At 46.0% G+C, this 21,405-nt stretch overlaps 1 pseudogene across 1 annotated transcript in view; it reads left to right on the top strand.

The window, feature by feature from the left end:
• Positions 1-20,670, top strand: part of LOC309848042 (bifunctional phosphoribosylaminoimidazole carboxylase/phosphoribosylaminoimidazole succinocarboxamide synthetase pseudogene) — a 44,327-nt pseudogene extending 23,657 nt beyond the window's left edge. Inside the window, exon 2 of the transcript in view lies at positions 20,403-20,670. The product of the transcript in view is annotated as a bifunctional phosphoribosylaminoimidazole carboxylase/phosphoribosylaminoimidazole succinocarboxamide synthetase pseudogene (transcript). The remainder of the gene's footprint in view (positions 1-20,402) is intronic.
• The last annotated feature ends 735 nt before the right edge of the window (positions 20,671-21,405 follow it).

Genomic DNA, 21,405 nt, shown 5'->3' with positions numbered 1-21,405 from the left:
CAACCACAAGATAGAAAAGGCAAGCAGGGGCCAGACAGAGTACGGCTTCACTGATACATTCCCGTCAGACTTTTGGCCTCTTGGCCTGTGAGAAGACACAATGCTGTTGTTCTAAGCCACCAGTTTTGGCATTTTGTTATAGTGGCTCTAGGAAACCAAACATTCTCTGCGAATTGCCTGTACATAGCAGTTGCCCATTTTCCAGTGGGGATCGGCGGGTGGACGCTGCTTACGGGCCCCGGATTTCCCTTTGTTGTTTGCTCTGTTCTTCCTCTCCCGCAGCCCCTTAGCTGCCCCGGGGCTGCTTTGAGAACAACATTTCAACAAGAGAAGAACCATCTAGACAAAGAGAGGTGAAAGGCAATGAGGGGATGTTTTGAGACAGAGGAGGTTTTGTGATACCCTCAAACAAACACAGGAAGGCAGTCCTGGATGGGAGGAAAATCGGCCTGGAGACAGCAAGAATCCCCTGGGATTCCCTAAGTGCTCGAACCCTTTATTTCCAACCCTCTCATGCCCCCCTATAACTAAGATCAGTGACTGAGTGTCAGCTGCACCCCCAAGCCATTCGGGGACTAGGACAGGTGCTTCAGGCCACTCGTTGTCCACCTCCAATGAAGCCGGCAGTTTGCCTCATGCCCACACACGGGGTTTATATAATAAGCCAAGTTAGGTCTTCTTTTAAGAAAAAAAAAAAAAGATTTGAGAGAGAAAAAGAGAACTCGTGCATGGGTGGGGGTGGAGGGTGGGGGAGAGAGAATCCCAAGCAGACTCCACGCTGAGCGCAGAGCCCCTCGCAGGGCTCCATCCCAGCACCCCAAGATCACCGCCTGAGCTGAAACCAAGAGTCAGAGGCTCAAACAACTACCTCACACAGCTGTCCCCATGTTAGGTCTTCTGTACTCCATCTTCTGACTTAGTTTCTTTGAACCCTTCAGAATATCCAAGGAGGAAGGCCATGAAATATCCAAAAGTGGTTTGCTTTTTATAAAAGTCACTTTTGTTGCCCAAGCTGAGTGATGTTGAGCAGAAAGGCTGAGGCTGTTTGGAAGAAGGCGGTTCTGGCAGGTGTGGGCGGGACCAGGGCTGCAGAAGCAGGTGCTGCTAAGTTACATTCTGCCCCAGTTGTGGCTCCAAGATGGGCCAGTTTCATCCATCATTAATTTTTACTTCCTTAAACTGTGCCATCTCCTTGCTTTCTCATGGTACCTTCCCCAAGAGGCCTCTTCGACTTCTCTGCGAGCCCCCAAAGACACAGCACCTGGATTTCCGGTATTTGAACTCCCTAAACAGCAGCCCCCCTCCTCTCGCTTCAAATGTGGTATGGGGAGATGACCACATACAGGGTCCCACGCACAGGCTGCTCAACGTTTACTCCACACTGAGAAAAGCAAGAAGACTCTATATACCTTTTGCACATGAAGATTTTAATTTTTTCTTGTCCCCCCCCCTTTTTTTTCTGCATGTTCTCTCTTCAAAAAGGTCCAATGACAGAACTGGGAATACTTACAGAGTTCTTGCAAGTTTCAAGAACTCAATTTAAGTGTAAGTGGTTTGGTAAAGAACCCTCCCTTTAAAGGATGCCATTCATTAGTTTAACAATGAGTATTGCCTGTACTTCAAGGCACTTGGTTGCTGTATTTTTTAATAAAATATTACGGATGAACCAAACTGATTCACCCCTATTTATATGGAATTTAAGTTTCTGTATTAGGTTTTATAGTCTTGAGGTGGGGACTCCACCACAGGACATAAAATTTAGAAGCCATAAAAGGATATGTGAAGATGTGAATGTATAATAACAATTTTTTTTTTTTTTTAAAGATTCTGCCTGGCAGGGCGCCTGGGTATCTCAGTAGGTTAAAGCTTCTGCCTTCAGTTGCGGTCATGATTCCAGGTTCCTGGGCTCAAGCCCCTCATCGGGCTCTCTGCTTGGTGGGGAGCCTGCTTCCCCCTCTCTCTGCCTGCCTCTCTGACTGCTTGTGATCTCTGTCTGTCAAATAAATGAATAAAATCTTAAAAAAAAAAAAAAAGATTCTGCCTGGCAACAACAAAAACGAGGCGAACAAAAGCAAATTAAAAGACAAGAGATAGACCAGGAGGAGATCGCGTGTCATGTATAAGACACCAGGTCAATGGCCATGCTGTTTGAAGAGCTTCTACAAACTTGAAAAAAATACCAAAAAAAAAAAAAAGAGTGGGGGTGGGGAAGAAGGCAGGGGATAGGAACAGAGAATTAGAGAAGGAAATGCAAGTGGCAAAAGGATTTGTGAAAAGATATGCAAGTTACTACAGGAATAAAAATCTAAAGTAGAACACTTTCCTCCTTATATTGTGAGAAAAAAGTTTCAGTGTGTGGGAGAAAGTGGAACTTTTACACACAGGTAGTAGACTTATAAATTAGTATTTTTTTTTAAAGATTTTTTATTTATTTATTTGACAGAGAGAGGCAGGCAGAGAGAGAGAGAGGGAAGCAGGCTCCCCGCTGAGCAGAGAGCCCGATGCGGGACTCGATCCCAGGACCCTGAGATCATGACCTGAGCCGAAGGCAGCGGCTTAACCCACTGAGCCACCCAGGCGCCCTAAATTAGTATTTTTTTGAAGGCATTTTTGTAGTGTCTCTTAAACTTTAACATATAGGTACCTACGAATTTAGAAATTCCTATCTAGATATGCATTCTACAATAATGCTTACACATGTATATACCAGTACATTTACAAGGGAGAATGATCAAATAAATTATGGTACATTCATTCAACAAATACCATGGAGAATGGAGTGTCACTGTAAATCCTGACCTGAGGGGTGCCTAGACTCAGTTGGCTAAGACTCTGACTGTGGCTCAGGTCACAGTCTCAGGGCTCTGGGATTGAGTCCCACGTTGGGCTCTACGCTCAGTGGGGACTCTGCTCGACCCTCACTCTGCCCCTCGCCCTGCTTGTGCGTGCATGCTCTCTCTCTCTCAAATAAATAAAATCTTAAAAAATAAACAAATAAATACTGATCTGAAAGATGTCTGTGATACATTATTACATGGAGGAATCAAATTGCAGAATAAGAGATACATATGTGATGATTCTATTTTTTATTTTATTTTAAATTTTATTTATTTATTTGACAGACAGAGATCACACGTAGGCAGAGAGGCCAGCAGAGAGAGAGGGGGAAACAGGCTCCCCATTGAGCAGAGAGCCCAATGTGGGGCTTGTCCCAGGACCCTGAGATCATGACCTGAGTCGAAGGCAAAGGCTTAACCCACTGAGCCACCCAGGCGCCCCTCATTCCACTTTTTAAATGGATTTTTAAAAAATGATTTTAAAAATCATTTTTAAAATGATTCCATTTTTTAAAAAGTGAAGACAGGCACATGGGTGAATGGGTGATAGTAAACACACGGGAGTTTAGTAAAAGGGAATGATACATACTAACATATTAAGTGGCAGAATTGTCCGTTTACAAGTCTTATTTTATGATATCGCACTTCCTGTAAGATAACCTATTGCAGGCCTCCCATAACCCCCCAGATAACAGAGCAAGCTCTTCCAAGTCCTGATCTGGGACATTCATCTCTGTAGTCCACAGATCTGGCTTGGGGACTGGATAAACACTTCGTTGGAGGCGACAGGCCTTCGCACTTCCCCACTCCGCGCGGCTGCACAGGTGCATGTGGCTTTCTCCTGCCAAGCTCAGCTTGAGTCTACTCCCAGAACCAAGCTGCAGAGTGGTTTGCAGAAAGCGGAAGCCTAAGGGGACAGAACCACCCACACACACACACACACACACACACATACACACACATACACACCCACACGCCCAACCAGGTCGGGTCCAGCTACTCCTCACTACAGCTGCCACAGTGGCCACCAGCTGTCCCAGGCTACAGACTCTCACCCCTATTCACTAGGAAGAGCTCAGAACTGAAAGCCAAAGGGTAAGTTTGATGAGGGCCAAAGAGGGGGCTCCGGGGGGACGGATATCAAGAGAGTTGAAGCGTGTGATGTGAAGGCGTGAGGATTTTCCCGAAAGCCGCCAGGAAGAAACGCAAGAGAGGTGACATCTACGCACAGAACAAGACTCGCAAAGGCTGGACGACCCGGTCTTGCCTTGTAACTGCTCCTGGTCTAGTCATGAAGCCCTCTTTGAAGACGACCTCGAATGTGCAAATCTTTCTTGAGGGAGAGCCGCAAACATTAATAAACTCCTGGAAAGAAATCTCCGAACTGGATTTGCAAGCTCTGGCTCCCCAGCATGCGCCGCTCGGCGGCCTTCAGACAGGTGTCTGCCGTCCCAGCGACTCGCCTCCCTCTTGCGTTTGGTGGCCTGTTATCAAGAGCTAACGTTTGTCCTGGTCTTACTCTGGGCGGTTATTCTGAGCACTTTGTGCATGCTCTTTTCATCTCCCGCCTTCCCCAAAACCCATCAAGTAGGGTCTCCGCTCTACAGTTGTCAGTGTGGTTCAGTAGTTAGTCTGACATCACTCTGTTACACTCCCCCCCACACACACCCACAGCGTTGCCTCCCCTACTCAGGAGCCCCCAAACCCCTTTCCCTTCTGCCTTTTTGCAATTTGATCTGCAGGCCCTAGACATTGCACCTGGGTGGGTAGAGCGAGAAAGATTTTTTTCTTCCCTTACACATCTAAGCTGGGACCTGATGGGTACCTAGGAGCTAGCCCAGCTACAGTGGCCGGGGAGGAGAGGCACAGGGAAGGAGAGTGAGAGAAAGCCCGGAGGTCAGTAAGGTATTAAAAGATATCAGAAGAAATTGTGGTCACCTATCGGCGGAGGAGGACAGTGTTGGGGACAGACATGTGGTCAGGGCTCAGCTCACCGTGTATGTCAAAGGCCCAGCTTTTAGACCCGACCCCCCCCCTCCAGCTTGACTGGTAGTCTAACGTGGTGCAAAGTCCTCAAGGACTTTTAAGTGGAAATGGACAGGTGGGGACCTCAGTTTCGGAGCAATAGTGTGTGGCATAGAACGGGGCTGGCGGGGGGTGATGGGGGCGCCTGGCGGGAGGCAGGGTATCACTTGGGAAGCTATTCCAGTTAAGCCTGTGAAAAATGCCAGTGAGCCCAGCCAGGAGGCCAGCAGTGGGTTGCAGGGAAAGAGACAAATTAGAGGCATTTAAAAAGAGCGCCGAGTGCATAAAATGAACGACGAGAAGCTGCAAGTGAGAAAAAGACGATGTGGAAAGACAATTTTAAAAGGAAAAGAAAAAAAGGTAAAATCATTACTCATAAGGATATAAAATGAACACATGTTAAAGATTTTATTTTACCCATAAAGAAGGAACCAGGCAGATGTTATAAGTGGTTCCAGGGAGAAATTGAAAAATAGACACATTTATAGATGAGGAATATTGAAATGAATAACTAAATGGAGGCAAAACCAGCTTCTGCCACAGGGAAGAGCATCCCGCCAACCTCTGCAAGACAGAACAGGATTGCCCATCTACAGCTAAGGAATATTCTGCAAGCTCTCAGTTACGTCCAACTTACAGAGTCATACAGCAGGCCCCAGGCCACTGGGACACTCGGAGCTGTGTCCTTGAGGCAATGCACTGTCTCCAAGGAATCACCAATTCTTCCTTGCTGTGGGATGACTCTGCGATGTCTGACCTGGACACCCAGAGGTGTGGTCGTGACAGGGACTCTATACCCCAGAGAGAGAGTCGTGGAAACGGAAGGAAGAGAAGAGGACCCATGGACTTGGCCACCTTTCAGGGGCTAACCTTGCCCCTGATGGCACACCTGAAGATCCTAAGGAGACACCATTCGAAGGAGGGGAAGGATGAACAGTGGACAGGCATAAAGGGCTACAGGCCTATGGTCAGTAGTGGTTGTCCTGTTCTGATTTCAAGGATAAAATACCCGGGGCTCAGTGGCTTCAAATCTGGGGGGAGGCATGGGTTGGAAGAGCCTCTCTTGCTCTCCACCACATTTGACCTTTATGAGCACCGTTTTACAGAAGGTTCTGGGTAAGCACTACAGTATATTCCAAACAGATCTTGCCCAGAAGGAACGTCCAGTGTGGCTGTTTCAAATTTGGAACGCATTTTTCATTGGAAAGAATGTCACCCGCATGACCACTTTCCAACCCAACTGTGCTCTGTTTGAACACTCCTCAGTACAGGGCTGGCTTTCCAAACCCAAAGTGGAAAATGTGAAGGGCAGAGGATTGTCTTCAATTTGTCAATTTATGGCAAAAGGCATGTAAAAATTATTTTAAAAAATTAAGTTGGTTTTATGACTTCCATGTATCAAAAGCAATAAGGTTGACTGCAGCTTGGGGCTACCCCAGACATTTTCAATCCTATGGTTAGATGCAGGGTGTAGTTTTATAGCATATATTGGATTTTTTGTTTTGTTTTTATTAAGTTAAACAATGTGGTGTACTACTAGCAGTTGAACATAACCAGAAAACAGGAAGATGAAATGAGCGTGGCAGCTGTTTGTACAGCTTCTGGAAACACTTCTGTGTTTTTCAGCCTCTGCTCCTCTCCGTTCCTCATAGCAAGTGACACCAGACCCTTACAAACAGGCTCATCCCTCCCCCATCTAGGAAGCTCTTCAAAAGAGGTTGTCTGGGTTCTTCTAGCTGTCCATGGTAGTAGCTTCTGGGTCCTGAACTCTGCTACACAGACCTGGCTTTGGAAGTCATTGGAGTTCAAGGTCTATCAACAAGATTCGCCTTGTCCTGGCCAGTCCTCTTTTCCAAGTCCTCCCCCAGAATTAGGACCCTGCTCCCTGCTGAAACTCTCCTCCACGGTTAGCTGCCGATCTTGCTGGACTCTGAGCACTGCCTCTACCACTCTCTGTGGCCATGTTCTGCTTGCTTGTTGGAACATCCTGACTCCAGGGTGAGGTCTACTTGCTTGCCCCATGCTGAGAGCCACAGGACTCTGGCCTGTGCTTGTATCCTTCAGACACTCTGCCTTAGACTCCACACCAAACATCAGCCCAATGCCAGCTGCTGGGTGACTGCCAAACAGCAACACAACCATGGTGGCCAAGTCCCATTCCTGGCTCTGCCCGGCCTACATCTCTGTCCACACCACTAGGTCACATCTGTCTTCACTCCGAAAATCTAGGTAATGCTGGGTGTAGCACCACTTAAACTTATACCAAGACTGAAATCTGTCCATTCTTCATTGGTTTACTTACTATGGAAAACATTAAGGGACGTGGAGAGCCTTTGGCTCAAGTTGTCTTGTTCTTTTATTCCATTGTCCCTTTTGACAAACTGAAATTGTAGGCTGCAGAAATGAGACTCTGTGCTCTCCCTCCTACTCTCCCCCTGAAGACCCATGATGTCCAACATCAACAACACTGCTGAACTTGACTCTCCATCGTTTGTGTTACATAAAAGACAGGCCGTTTAGTTTTACAAACATACTTTTAGATCAAATATTCACCCTTCTTCTCTCCAACATTAGAAATCACTATCCCCCATGCATGGATGTGTGTGTGTGTCTATGTGTGTACTTATTGATAAATAGCCTGGCAGTGGAGTCCAGCTCCCCTATCTTATTATAACAGATAACATTATTATCTGTTATAATAATACCAGAGACACTTACTGATCACTTCCAAAATGCCAGGTACTGTGCGAAGGGCCTTACGTGCACTCTCGTCCGGTCCTCCTCAGTCCCATGAAATAGGTCCTATGGTTAACCCTAACTGTCGCATGAGAAATTGGACACTTAGGGAGATAATCTGCCAAGTTTCCCTGTTAGTGTGGGGTTGGGGGCAGGATGGGAATAGAAGTCGGGAGCCTGCAGGTGTTTTAAGTGTCAGCATTATCATTGCACCTCAACCCCTGTCATGGCACAGGGACAGAGAGGGCCCTCGACACAAGCTTGTCAAGTGAATGAATGTGTGACTCCTCCTTCCTTAGGATTCAGCACCAGCTAGCACAGATGATGCATCAGTTTTGCACCAGTCACTGTGCTTTGACATGAAGAAGCAGTTAATGGTTCATTTAAGATAATATCCATAATTAGAAATTAGAAAACAATCATCATATGGCAAAACCAAGCCTGGAATAAACTTTTTTTTTTTTTTTTTAAATAGAACCACCATGATGACTCAATTGTCCTTTTTGGCTTGGAAAGGGAATGATAAAGATGAAGTTGGAGAGAAGAGTTTGTTTTTTAATGTAGCAGAGGAAAACTGAAAAGGAAAAGAAAATCAAAGAGGATGTGTAGCACCCCACAGGATGTTAGACCTACAAGTCTAAATTAAATTCAGGTGGGGTGCCAAAGAGGAAGTCCCTCTTTCCTCTTCTGGTGGTTTAAAATATCCCTCCCCTTGCCAAAGCTCTTGGGGTTCCTAACTCACAGCCCAGAGTGGCCTCTGCAGAGAACCTTAGGCAATGGCCAAGAGCTCTGGCTCTGGAACCAGCCCCGCCTGGCTTCAGATTTCATCTCCACCCACTCACGAACTACTTGACTTTGACAAAGGACAATGACACCCACTAGTGAGATTAGGTCTAAAATTAAGCGCAGTTTCTTGGCATTCAATATATAGTAGCTATTACACTTGTTATCAATTATGACTACTTACTCATAAAATATACAACAAAATTTTGAAAGCATTTTGGAGAGAAACAAAACCTCCTGTGGAGGTCAATTGACAAAGACCCATTATTCAAAGTGCACTTGACATATTTGCAGAAGCAGAGAAAGGAGTCACTCCTGAGAGTCTTAAAACCAAGAAATGAATATTCCTACCCAGATGTCCTGGGGCAAGCCAATATGGTACAACCAATCAAATAGACAAAAATATCCCCAGACCTGGAGGAGAAGCAAATTCCAGGCCAGAACCATTTCCTTGTTGATGCTAATTAAGAGTTCAAGCCAGTTTCTTGGTGAAGAGGAATTGATATTTGTAAGATAACTCATTATATATCTCTAGTAGGTCCTCACATACAACACCTGTGAGTGATCACGATTACAGAGTGTGGTTTTAGTCACTTCCACATTATTTGTTTTTATCAGATCTGGAGTTAAAAAGAAAAAAAAAAAAAGATCTGGGGTATAAATATCCCTACAGGAATTCATTCTGCCAGAGATACCTCCTGTGGACTTGACTTGCCTCCCCCCGTCAAGGTCCTACAGCAGAAGGGAAAAGCTAGCTCAGTGTATTTCTGACGTAGAGTGAGACAAATTGCATGGTGTAGGGGTGGAAACATTTTCCCTTCTTCCCTTCTAGGTTCTTTGCCTGTTCAAACAATTAAGATGACATAAGACAGATTAACAGAAGAAGAAATTTAATCAGGTACAATCAGGACCCCTGTAAAGATATGTAGACCCAAGGGCAGCCGGTAATTGAGCTGAGGGGACACGGGATAGTGACTGGGAATACAAAGGGGAGGAAGGCCATTCACTGGAAGGGAGGGGAGAGGTTTGAAAAACAAAGATGGCCCTATTATGTCCGTACATTTCTTCCAGTAGAGAGGAATCTCTGCTAATACTCTCTTCCTGGTACAGGCTCCCTTTCCAGTGTAAATACAGGCAGTCGGGAATGAGAGGGGAGGGGGGAAACAGTTTTTCTGGAACTGTTGGACTTTGATTGCCCTTAGCACAAAATAATTACTGTGTTGCAGTGGCATATTTTGGGGAGACTTGTTCTGAACCCTTTCGATAGTCCTAGGAGAAAGGTCACCTAAGGTGAAATTCACTAAGTGGTCAGGTCAAAAATCAGAAAGGAAGAAGTCATTTTTTAATATCTCTCTCTCTGTGACTTTCGTATTTAATCTATCAGCAGGTCTTGTCAATTCTCCCAACAAGATAGTAGCTGAATCCCTTCTCCTCCCTCCTCCCTTGCTCCATTTTTATGGCAAACACCTCTCCCCCCTTAACCAATTCTCCATTCAATAGCTAGAATGATCCCTTTAAACCTGAACTCACCTCATTGCACAGCATCTGCTCTCACTCTTCTGTTAGCAAAATCCTGGAGTCCAGGCAGGGCTGCGTGGCTCACACTAACTCCTATCCCTCACCCTAGACATCTTCCAGTTTGTCAAACAGGCTACTCCTTCTGAGGGCCTCCATACAACCTGCTTCCTCTCCCCATAATTAATTTTTCCTACTTTCTAGGTCCAACCTATTCTCAGGTCTTAGTTCCAAAGTCACTTCTTTAGGAAGGCTGTTCCCAACCACCCCAGTTTAAATTAGGTCTCTCGTTTCTTTCCTTTATATCATTTATCACTATTTGTTATTTGTGTGTGTGTGTATGCGCATGAGTGTGTATGCATATGTATATGCACAACATAACACATGCACATCCAGATCAACATTTTAAGTACGGGTCTCTGCTTTAAGACTAAATTCTCTGGAGGCAGGAACCATGCCCTGTGTTCACTACCATGCACCAAGGGCCTCACGGAATGTATGTGACATGAACGGAGTCAATAAATATGCGCTAAACAAATGGATAAATTCCTTGAAAGGGAGAAAGGAAGAGGCAAGGATGAGCAGTTCCCAGCATTAGCTACAAGCATAATGATTCTCCGAGGAGAGGAGGCAATATTTAACCAGCTGTCAACAAGATTCAGGAAACTTGAAAACAAAGTATTTTTATTTAAAACAAATTCTACAGGTTTTCTTTAACCATTCAGTATAGTACATACAATCAAGAACTCAAAAGAGCACTGAAATGAAACAATGCCATCACAATTCAAAGGTGTAAATCCCTTTTGTGCACATTTCCTATGCTTGTAGACTCAAAAGAGAGGATGCTGGCCAGGACAATGAGATTGCTACTGAGAGACAGCTACATGCTGCTGATCTGTGGGTTTTCTGAGCTTTCTCAAGAACAATAGGCTATTTTTGACTGAACTTGTGAACAGTAACCTAACACCCTAGATCTCATTGTTTTTATTTTTTATTTTTTTAAGGTTTAGAGAAAGAGAGAGTGTACGCTCACATGTGCATGGGCCCGGTGAGGAGGGGCAGAGGGAGAGGGAGAGAGAGAATCTCAAGCAGACTCCCACTGAGTGTGGAGCCCAAGACAGGGCTTGATCCCACAACCCTGAGATCTCGTCCTGAGCCAAAACATAGAGTTGGACACTTAACCTACTGAGCCACCCAGGTGCCCCAGATCTTATCCCTGCTAAGCAGAGATCCCAATACAGGGCTCAATCCCAGGACTCTGAGACCATGACCCAAGCCAAAGGCAAAGGTCTAACCCACTGAGCCACCCAGGCACCCCGATCTCATTGTTTTTAATGGTTGGCTCAGTCTCTTCAATAAATGGTTCTGGGCAAATTGGACAGCCACATGCAGAAAAATGAAACTGGACCATTCTCTTATACCATACACAAAGATAAACTCAAAATGGATGAAAGACCTAAATGTCAGACAGGAATCCATCAAAATCCTAGAGGAGAATATAGGCAGTAACCTCTTTGATGTTGGCCACAGTGACCTCTTTCCAGACACATCTCCAAAGGCAAGGGAAACAAAAGCAAAAATGAACTTTTGGGACTTCATCAAGATGAAAAGCTTCTGTACAGCAAAGAAAACAGTCAACAAAACTAAGAGGCAACCCACGGAAAGGGAGAAGATATTTGCAAAGGACATTACAGATAAAGGGCTGGTATCCAAGATCTATAAAGAACTTCTCAAACTCAGCACTCCAAAAACAAATGATCCAATCAATAAGTGGGCAGAAGACACAAACAGATACTTCTCCAAAGAAGACATACAAATGGTCAACAGACACATGAAAAAATGCTCAGTATCACCAGACAATGGGGGTAATCCATCTTACCCCTTTCACTAATAGACTTGGAAGTCAGCAGCGGTAAGTACAGGCAATGTTTAGAATACAGGATTCAGGCCCAGGAAGGTGGTAACAATGATTCTTTTCCCAGAAGAACCTTAGAAAAAAGAGAATTCTTTCCCAAATCCCTGCCCAGCGGTTGTATATTCCAGAAGCTATTAATTTTCTATGCTCCCACCATGGGAAAATGTTTGGTCTCAAGGGAAACAAGCCAATTAAGCAGTTGCTTAAGGGTGAAACCAAAATAAGTTAGGAAATTTTAATGGTACCACTAAGCGTTCCTCCTGAAGTCTAATGAGGAGGACACTCAGATGGAAACTTGGCAGATAGATACCATCAGTGGCTGCCATGGAATGCAGCAACGTACAACCTGATGCAATTCAACAGTCTGAGGCTGGGAAGGACTCTGTCCACTGATAATGGTTTGGGGGACATAAGGTAGAAAATGTGTGGAGCTCCAGAGAGCATGTTAGGCATTAAGTAAGCTAGGAGCACATGGGCTGTTAGAGTCCATGGTCCACCATCTCCTTCATGGTAATGGGCTCTCACAAGGTAGAGCACTTGGTCCACTTTTGCTTTGTGGAACATTTTGACCTGCTGGACCTCTCATTATCTTCACTGATTTCTTGGAAGTCCAACCCTGCCCAGGCTCTGCAGGGGTTAGGATCACAGTGGTAGAGTATGTTCAGAATGCAGTGGAAAGAAAAATTGTACAACTTTCGAAAATGTTCTGATGAAATGGAAAAGAAAATTAAAAATGTAAGCCTCTTACAACGTAAATTGTGCCAAGCATGCCTTGAAATTTGGAGACCCTTGCCCATTAGAAGAAGAAGAAGAAGAAGAGGAAGAGAAGGAGGAGGAGGGGGAGGGGAGGGGAAGGAGAGGGGAGGAGGAGGGGGAGGAGGAGGAGGAAGAAAGAAAAGGAAAGGAATCTGGAAAGCTTAGCATGTAGGAGATGAAGCACAAAGAATATTGAGCGTACTAAGGTGGAAGTTAAGGAAGATCTTGAGGAAGACTGTGATTCTGCTCCCAGTTGTGCACAATCAGCTCACACTGTGACCCACGGCCTCACTGTCCCCACTGCATTTAATGTCGCCCATCCTCCTCTTCCATGAAGTCAGTCTAAGTTCAAATCATGCTGATGACCCTAAAGTCCCCTTGAAAAGTATGAAGTACTCCTGTAAATGCCTGATATGAACCAGTTAGCCCTACCTGAACTGGAGGGACAAGAGAGAGCGATGTTTCCGGACCCTCCCACCTGCCTCCTCTCACAAGGCCCAACTTCTCACATCATAGGAAGGAAAACTATGACTCCTGTGTTACCACTCTATTGCCGCAATTCTCTCTCGCTATAACCAGTCTCGGATGCCTATGTGGTATCCTGCTTTCATCTTAATAGAGTAGGTGCTCTCTCGCACTGGGGTACCTGCAGAAATCTTTGAAGGCAGAGCTCAGGGTCCTCACTTTCCTGCAGCCCATTCAGAATTAAATGCTTCTTCCAGAGGCACCTTGGTGGCTCAGTCTGTTGAGTGTCTGACTCTTGATTTCTGCTCAGGTCATGATCTCGGGGTTGTGGGACTGAGCCCTGCATCAGGCTCCCTGCTGGGTATGGGGCCTGCTTAGGATTCTCCCTCTCCCTTGAGCTCTGTTTAATAAAACAAATAAATTAATTAAAAAATTTAAAAAACAGGGCGCCTGGGTGGCTCAATGGGTTAAGCCTCTGCCTTCAGCTCAGGTCATGATCTCAGGGTCCTGGGCTCGAGCCCCACATCGGGCCCTCTGCTCAGCAGGGGGCCTGCTTCTCCCTTCTCTCTGCCTGCCTCTCTGTCTACTTGTGATCTCTCTGTCAAATAAATAAATAAAATTAAAAAAAATTTAAAAAACAAACAAACAAACAAACAATATGCCCTTCCAATGCAGCTCCACATCCTGGGGCCAAACTTTTACTGGGCCTGTCATCTGTGCATCTGTGTGTCCTGCTAGGCTAGGGAAACGTGGGGACCCAAGGCAATGTCTTCTTTGATTCTGGTTTCCTGAGACTGGCCAGCCCAGTGTCCAGCACATAATTGGAACTTGATCCCATTTTCCCTTAATTGAGCATAATTGTCTTTTTTTTTTTTAAACACAATTCTTTTGAGTTCTAGGCATAACAGCTAAAAACAATATTTTGCTGCTTCACAATTGGAAAACTGGAAGTTTGCCACTGAGGTGAGCAGAAATTTCCACAGTTATTTTTCTTCCTCGACATTAGGAAAGCAGTGTTTCCTGACAAATACTATTCTCCTCTGTGATGAAAGAATCGTGGAGCTGGAGCAGGAATGTGTGGGGACAAACAACATTTGTTATGGTGACTTTACACAAATCAAAAGGACTCTTTTGGCTTCTATAACCCAGGTGGCTTTCCACGGCTCACTTCTTTAGTGCTTGTGCAGTCAACAAATACAGTTCTCTTGTTGCTTAGCTTTTCCACATGTGTTCAATATTTACAGGATTTCCAAAATTCTTATTATTTAAAAATAAAAAATTTTGATGAAAATTATGATAAGAATGAAATTGTAGAGTATGTATAATATGATTTGCTTATAAATGGTAAGTTTTGGTAACATATAGAGCCAACTATCAATTCAGTGGGAAGAGAAAAAGAAGACTACAGATAAATTTTGCTTTCTAATCTACTTACATATTTTTTCCTGCTTAATGTGAAAAACTAAAATTAAGGACTTAATACACGCTAGACACGGTTTTAAGTGTTGACATATATTGACTCTATTTTGTAGGTTTTATTATTACCCCCCCATCTTATAAAGGAGGAAACTGAGGCACAGATAGGGTGGAAACTTGCCAAAGTTACACAATAATAAATGCCAGAGTTGTAGGCTGGCCCCGAAGCCTGATTCCAGACTTCACGGTCTTAATCATCATGCTATATTGCTTCATATTCTGTACTAATCATAAAAGACTATGAAGAATTACTGAGTGCTAATAATTTAAATAGGTTAGCTTAGCCAAGTGACCTCAGTTGAGTCACTCAATTCCTCAGGACAGTATAGTATAGAATTTAACCTTACCCCCCAAAAGACCTGGCCTTGGCCCTTGGGTTCTATAGGAAAGTCTTTGTTAAGAGTGGAGGCTGGCCATGCCAGAAAGACCTAAGATGTGATTTAGGGTGGGACTTTAAGTCACACCCAAAGAAGCTGGAGACTAGAATGGAGATCCACCACCTGAGCAATCAATCAATGACGCCATTGTAATGGAGCCTCAATAAAAACTCTGAGCTTCCCTGGCTGGAGATGCTCCGTGTGTATCATCACCCTTCAGTGCCAGGAGACTGATGTGCCTTGACTCCATGGGAACAGAACAACAGAGGCTTTGCCTTGGAATCCTTCTGGGCTCCACCCTGTCTCTTCCTTTGACTCTTATATCTTAACCATATCCTTGCTCTGTAATAAGTCGTAACTGTGAGGATATAGATTTCCGTGAGTTCTGTGAGTCTTTCTAGCAAGCTATTCAGTCTAGGAGTGGTTTGGGAGCCCCCGACCCTGCAGTTGGTGTCAGAAGTGCAGGGTGCTCTTGTATGGAGACCTGTCTTCTTTACCCGTGTCGTCGGCCCTAGCTTTGCTCAGTGCCTCTGTTTCCTCTTGGTCTCAGTAGAACTGAAAGCCTGTTATTTCACAAATTCCAGTTCACTAGGTCCAAGTGGCTGGACCTCGCTCAACAGGGTTTTCACTACATACAAAATGAGGGCACCTCTTGTGCACTCTAGTCCTAGGTGGAGACCATCAAGCCCACACCCATCACCCTACAGACTCCCACCACCTTCCTTCACAACAACAGCTCCTGGCTCATATCTTCACCAAAAGTGATAATATGACCAGCCACCTTCACCTACTTCTCCAGGCAATGAGCTCATCATATTCTTATTTGATCCTCACAACGGCTTAACAAGCTAGGTTACCATTATTTGCCCATTTTTTTTTTTAAAAAAAAAGATGATTTCTTTTAGAGAGAGAGAGAGGAAGCACAATTGGGAAGGGCAGAGGGAGAGGGAGAGAGACCCTCAAGCAGACCCCATGCTGAGCCCAGAGCCCAGTGTGGGGCTTGATCCCATGACTCTGAGATCATGACCTGAGCTGAAATCAGGAGTTGGGCACTCAACCCACTGCCCCAACCCAGGCACCCCTCCCATTTTTCTTAGAGCAGAAAAGTATGCCTTAAGGCAGCTAAGTAATTAACCCCTGAAAACAGAGTGTGGTAGACAGAATAATGGTTCCCTAAACATGTCCACATTTTCATCTTCAGACCCTGTGCAGTGTCACCTTCATGGCAAAGAAACTGCCTATGTGATTGTCAAGGATCTTGAGATGGGGAGATCGTCCCAGATTATTCAGGCAGGTCTGACATAGTCAGAAGGGTTCTTAGAAGCAGGAGGCGGGAGCACCAGCATGACCACGGAAACAGAGGTTGCAGTGATGGGAGGAAGGGACCACATGCCAGGGAACGCAGGTGGCCTCTGGAAGCCCGCCAAGGGCAGGGAACAGATTCTCTCCTCGAGCCTCTGGGAAAGAATGCAGCCCCACTAACACCTCAATTTTAGAACTCCAGAACTGTAAGATAACAAACTTTTGTGGTTTTGAACTACTAAGTGTGCGGCGATTCTGTGTTTGTAGCAAGGAGCAGCTAAAGCAAAGAGCTGTTACAGGTGGATGGGGGATTTGAACTCAAGCAGTCTGCCTCCAAGGATTGACTTTTACCTCTGTATCCCCACCCCCAGGCATTAGTCCCAGCGGATCTGGAATCCTACGGACATTTTCAATGACCAGTGGTTACAGTTCTTCTCTGCAGTTTCAAGTGGGACCACACAGTCATGGAGTCCTGCGGCCAACACAGAGATGAGGGGGGTGGCCGGGTCTGCCTGGCCTGCTTGCCCAGGCTCGCTGAACCCATTTCTTCCCTTGGAGCATGGGACGGGGATGGTGCCGGCTCAGTGGGGCTTTTGAAAGGAGTTAATGAACCAGCCCAACTAAATCACTGAATGCAATGCCTGGTGTAGAAAAACACACTAAAAATATATTATTCTCTTAAAACTTTATTGAGTGTTTAATATAATCTTCTAGCCTTTTGCTAGGGAGTTTTAACTTCAGAATTCAGGTTTGCAATAGACCATCACAAGGATTTGTAAATAGAAAAAAAAGGGGGGAGGATTTCTTCAGTTTTATAGAATGTTTTAGGGTTAGTGTCCTGTTACTAGCTGACATTTCAGGATAAATAACATGGCGGTTGAATAGGCGCTCCCGGAAATTCAAGCCCATCCAAAACTTCAGAATCTGACCTCATTTGGAAATAGGATCTTTGTAGATGTAATCGAGGTATGGATTGAAATAAGATCATGCTGGATTCGGGTGAGCCCTAAATCCAACAACAATATCCTTATAAGAGACAGAGAAGTGCCCACCGAGACTTACAGGGCAAGGCTGTGTGACGACCAGCCGCAGACCTGGAAACGACAAGGATTGCTTGAGACCCCAAGCTAGGAAGAGGCAAGGAAGGATTCTTCTCCGGTTTCAGACACATTGTTTTCAGACCTGGAACCGTGACAGCAGAAATCTTGCTTGTTTTAAGCCCCCCAGTTCGTGGTACTTTCTTATAGCCACCCTAGGAAACGAATACAAATGGCGGTTTGGGGTGCTCCTTGCGTCCCCCGCTTATGGGAAGGACCATTGCGATCCACTCCTCTGGGCTACGTCCCTCGTCCCCTACAGGGAATAGCTCTTCCTCATCACCACGTCGCAGCTTGCGAACTGCAGCAAGAGATGGAGGACAGGAACGCGACATCAGGAAGGATTTCTCTCTCCAGCGCAGAAGGCGCTCTACCCGCCAAGGAGTCCTGAAAGGGCTACCCTGCCGAGAAGCAGGTGGGTGACCTTGAAGGGGGAGGGGTAACCTTCTGAACATCCATTTCCTCAAGGGGAACTGGTTGAACAAAACATCGTTAAGGTCCTTAAATAATAGGATTATTTAGCAAACAATGGCCTTGCAAGCCCCACGGGAAGACACAAGAGAATCTGAAGAATCCTTGGAAGCTAGGGGCAAAGAGCTCCTAGAAATGCTTAGAGCCCCTTGTTAGCCCCGGGTCTGGGTCTAGCCCAGGGTCTGGGTGGGAGTAGGATTACTGTGGCCGCCACAGCTTGTTTTGCAGTACTGATACAGTAGCTGGGTCCCGACAACAGATTGCCCTTTGTGATGCAGACCCTCCTTTGAACTTGGTACACAGTACCTGTTCTGAGGGCTCGCATCAACGTCAGCATCTCAGGAAAGGGCTGGCTGTGCCGCGCTCCCTGCGACTGCCCACTGCATCTGCCTGCTACCCCAACACGCAGCTCGTGCTTCGGTAGCTCCCGCTGCAGATCCTGAGAGAGGTCTCCCCTGGGTGGAACGCACAGTCTCCCAGGCTTCCTGGGAATCCACTCCGCTCAGCAGGTCGGATCTTGCCTGCTTAACTCACAGGCACTCAGTGCAAGGTTAGAGGAGATTTAATTAGAGAGGAAATATAATCTTTCAATCTTTAGATTGCATATCAGGGATCAAAGTCTCCAAAAACTCTCCCTGGCTGCTTGCAACTTTGCAGGAGCCCACTGGCAGCTGGGAAGAGACCCAAGGTTAGGGAGAGTTGATGTCGGGTTCTGGGCCACATTGAAGTTGCTCTCCTGCTGAGTCCGAGCTCCTCAGCCTGGGTTTACTACTTCCACGGCCGCACCCGCACCCCCACCGTTACTCCCTTTTCCCCCAAATCCCACGGCCCTAGCAACCAGCAAGCTGTGAGTTTTGTCTTGTTTATATTCTTTTACAGCTTAACTATTTCATGCCCTTTTATGTGTTCTAGCCAAAGGATTGGTTGAAGTCACTGGTGTATTCCTTCGTGTAGATCTTTAAAACTTGTTCTACTTTCTTTTTCTGCTGAAGGAAAATAACCAGGAGTGTGTCTGCTTACACAGAAGGAAAGAAAGTGAGAATATTGATGTCATGCATTGCTCCAGGTGGCCCTGGGTGGAAGCCTGAAGACAAAAAAAAGCACACAAAGGATGACTTTTTAAAAAGCGATTCAAGTGTTATTACTAATTCTCTCAAGGTTTTGCTTTGTTTTTAAGATTTTTCTCGTTTATCTGACAAAGAGAGCACATAAGAAGCGGAAGCGGCAAGCAGGCAGGCAGAGAGGGAGAAGGGGCTCCCCAAACAGGGAGGCTGATGCAGGACTCGATCCCAGGACCCCAGGATCACGACCTGAGCCTAAGGCAAATGCTTAGCTGACTGAGCCACCCCAGGTGCCCCTTCCTTGAAGTTTTTAACCAACACCTTAAAACTCAAGACAGGTTAAAGTTAAAGAAAAATATATATAATAGCAAATGACCTAACAAAATCGCTTCAGAAGAAAAACCGTACAGGGAGTGAAAATTCAACACTACTTCCAAGTGAGGACGGAGACGGAGCAGGTGGGAAGTTGGGGACGGAAAGTGCCGGCTACAGACAGGGGAGCAGTCCCTGCTGCAGACATGGTCTCTTGGTCCCCGTTCTTCAAATGTTAGTCATGAAACAGGGACCGCTGCCCAGTGTGCTCTCTGGGAGCAGCCCGAGCCCCATGGAGAGCTGGGGCCTCCACCCATCTCTCTCTTTCCTCTCGAGATCCCTCTCTTCGGTCGAATTCAGAATGGGCAAATTCTGGGCCCTGGTCCAGCCCCAGTGAAACACAGAAGCAAGCCCGGGTTCCACAAAGGCTCCAGTGGCTCTCCAGTCTAGAGGCCAGAGTAGGCCAGGCGACAGCCAGCAGGGGCCTGATGACTAATTCCTCAGCGCTCTGAGAACCCTTTTTGAAGTATAAATGAATGTCACTCTTTGAGCCCCACAGCTTCCCAAATATGCATCACTGGGCTAACCCAGCACAGGGCGCCAAGCGGCGCGGGCTGTGTTATTTGTCCTGCGCCCAAGGGAGGAAGCAATGATATATTTAAAGCAGGGTGTTTTCAGGGAGAGCATTAACACAGTGAATTATACCGAGAATGCAAATGAAGGAACAGTGAAAGTGACCTTGAGTTCTGAATTTCAAACTAGTTCCCTGTTAGCTGATAGAGGAGCTGATTGGAAACATCAGGAACAGAGGTTACAGATGTTCTGTTTATTAAACAGAAAACATTAACAACTTGGTTGTACATTGAAACACACTAAAGACCGGAAAACAAGCACAGGGCAAAGGGGAAAAGTTCAATAAATTTCTCCTGAGCTTTTATTTTTTTCTTAGCTCTATCTCAACCCTGGCATTTTCCAACTGTAAGCCCAAGAAGAAACTCATAGGAGGATTTTTTTTTTTTTAAGAGGTGTTTTCAGTCCTACCAAGTTGACAATGCAATCCTCTCTGGAAACTGCCTGTTGAGATACCAAGCTCTAGGTCATATGTCAGAGAAAGATGGTGGAAAGAGACCATTCCTTGGGGGAACAGCAGGGACAGAGGCGATTAGAGCTGCAAAGGACATTTCCATTTTAAGGGACAGGAAAAGGAAAATGGATTCAAATGACTTGCCCATGATGGAGAAAAGGCTAGCACTCTGACTCTGGTCTGTGCATAGGACAGGAGTTGTCACCACCTTTCTCAAGTTCGGGTGGGGTGTGGAGAAAACAGAAGAATGCCACTGCAATGTTGCCTCCGAGGACCTGGGAGCAAGCTTCCGGAATCGAATCCCAGCTCTGGCACATATGGCTGACAGTCAAAGTCTTTCCCTACAGGCCAGAAATGTTACCTACACCTGTGACCAGAATTCTTCCCCTACTAACCAAAAACGCCTTCTGCTGCACGCGGATGTCTGCCCTGGCCCCCTCCTTCACCCAGACCTCTGAATTGGATCTATGAAATGTCTTTCTGCCTCAAGAACAGGCTTAATTAAGTGCCAGGTGTCCGACGTTGCTCCCAGAGTCCTCTGGGAGACAGACTTTTCCCCTCTTGCTGTCGCTCAACACGCTGAGCACTGGTGGGCGGCTGAGGCAATGGGCGCCACTTCTGGCCAATAAGATTCAAAATTGATTACAACGTGATCTCGGCCCTCGAGGAGTTCACAGCTCTTTGGCCTTTCCTTGGGAGATAGAAATCAGGCTGCCTGGCAGGCCTGGAGTTACAGCCTGGTTCACCTTGACGGCTGGGAAGGCAAAAGCTTTTCTTTTCTTTCTTTTTTTTTTTTTTTCTTTTCCTTCATGGTCACGCTTCCACTGAAGGGACCAAAGGGATTCAGAAGCACTGGCATCATTTTGTGGGATTCATTACTTGACTTAGGAAAGGTCAGAAGAGAAATCAGAGTTTGAGTCCCCTTTTCCATGGACACAAAATCCATTGCTGGGCTTGAGCCAAGGACAAAGTTCTAAAATGTAGCCAACATCTGCCCAGAGAAAGTGAACTGCAGAAGTTGACTCCAGAGGTGAGAAGATCTAGAAAGGGCGGGGCTGCCGAGCGACAGGCATTGAGTGTGTGGAGAGGGATTGGGGAGGGTTGTCTGCCTCCCACCTAAGCCCAGCCTGCAACTAGGAGAATCCGAGCCTGTCAGGCCCTCGGCTACCCTCAGAGAGCGCCTGAGAACAGAA

The sequence above is a fragment of the Mustela nivalis genome (genome assembly GCF_964662115.1).
Source record: "Mustela nivalis genome assembly, chromosome: 14".
Classification (NCBI taxonomy): Eukaryota; Metazoa; Chordata; class Mammalia; order Carnivora; family Mustelidae; genus Mustela; species Mustela nivalis.
This window is presented reverse-complemented; position numbering and strand designations above follow the sequence as displayed.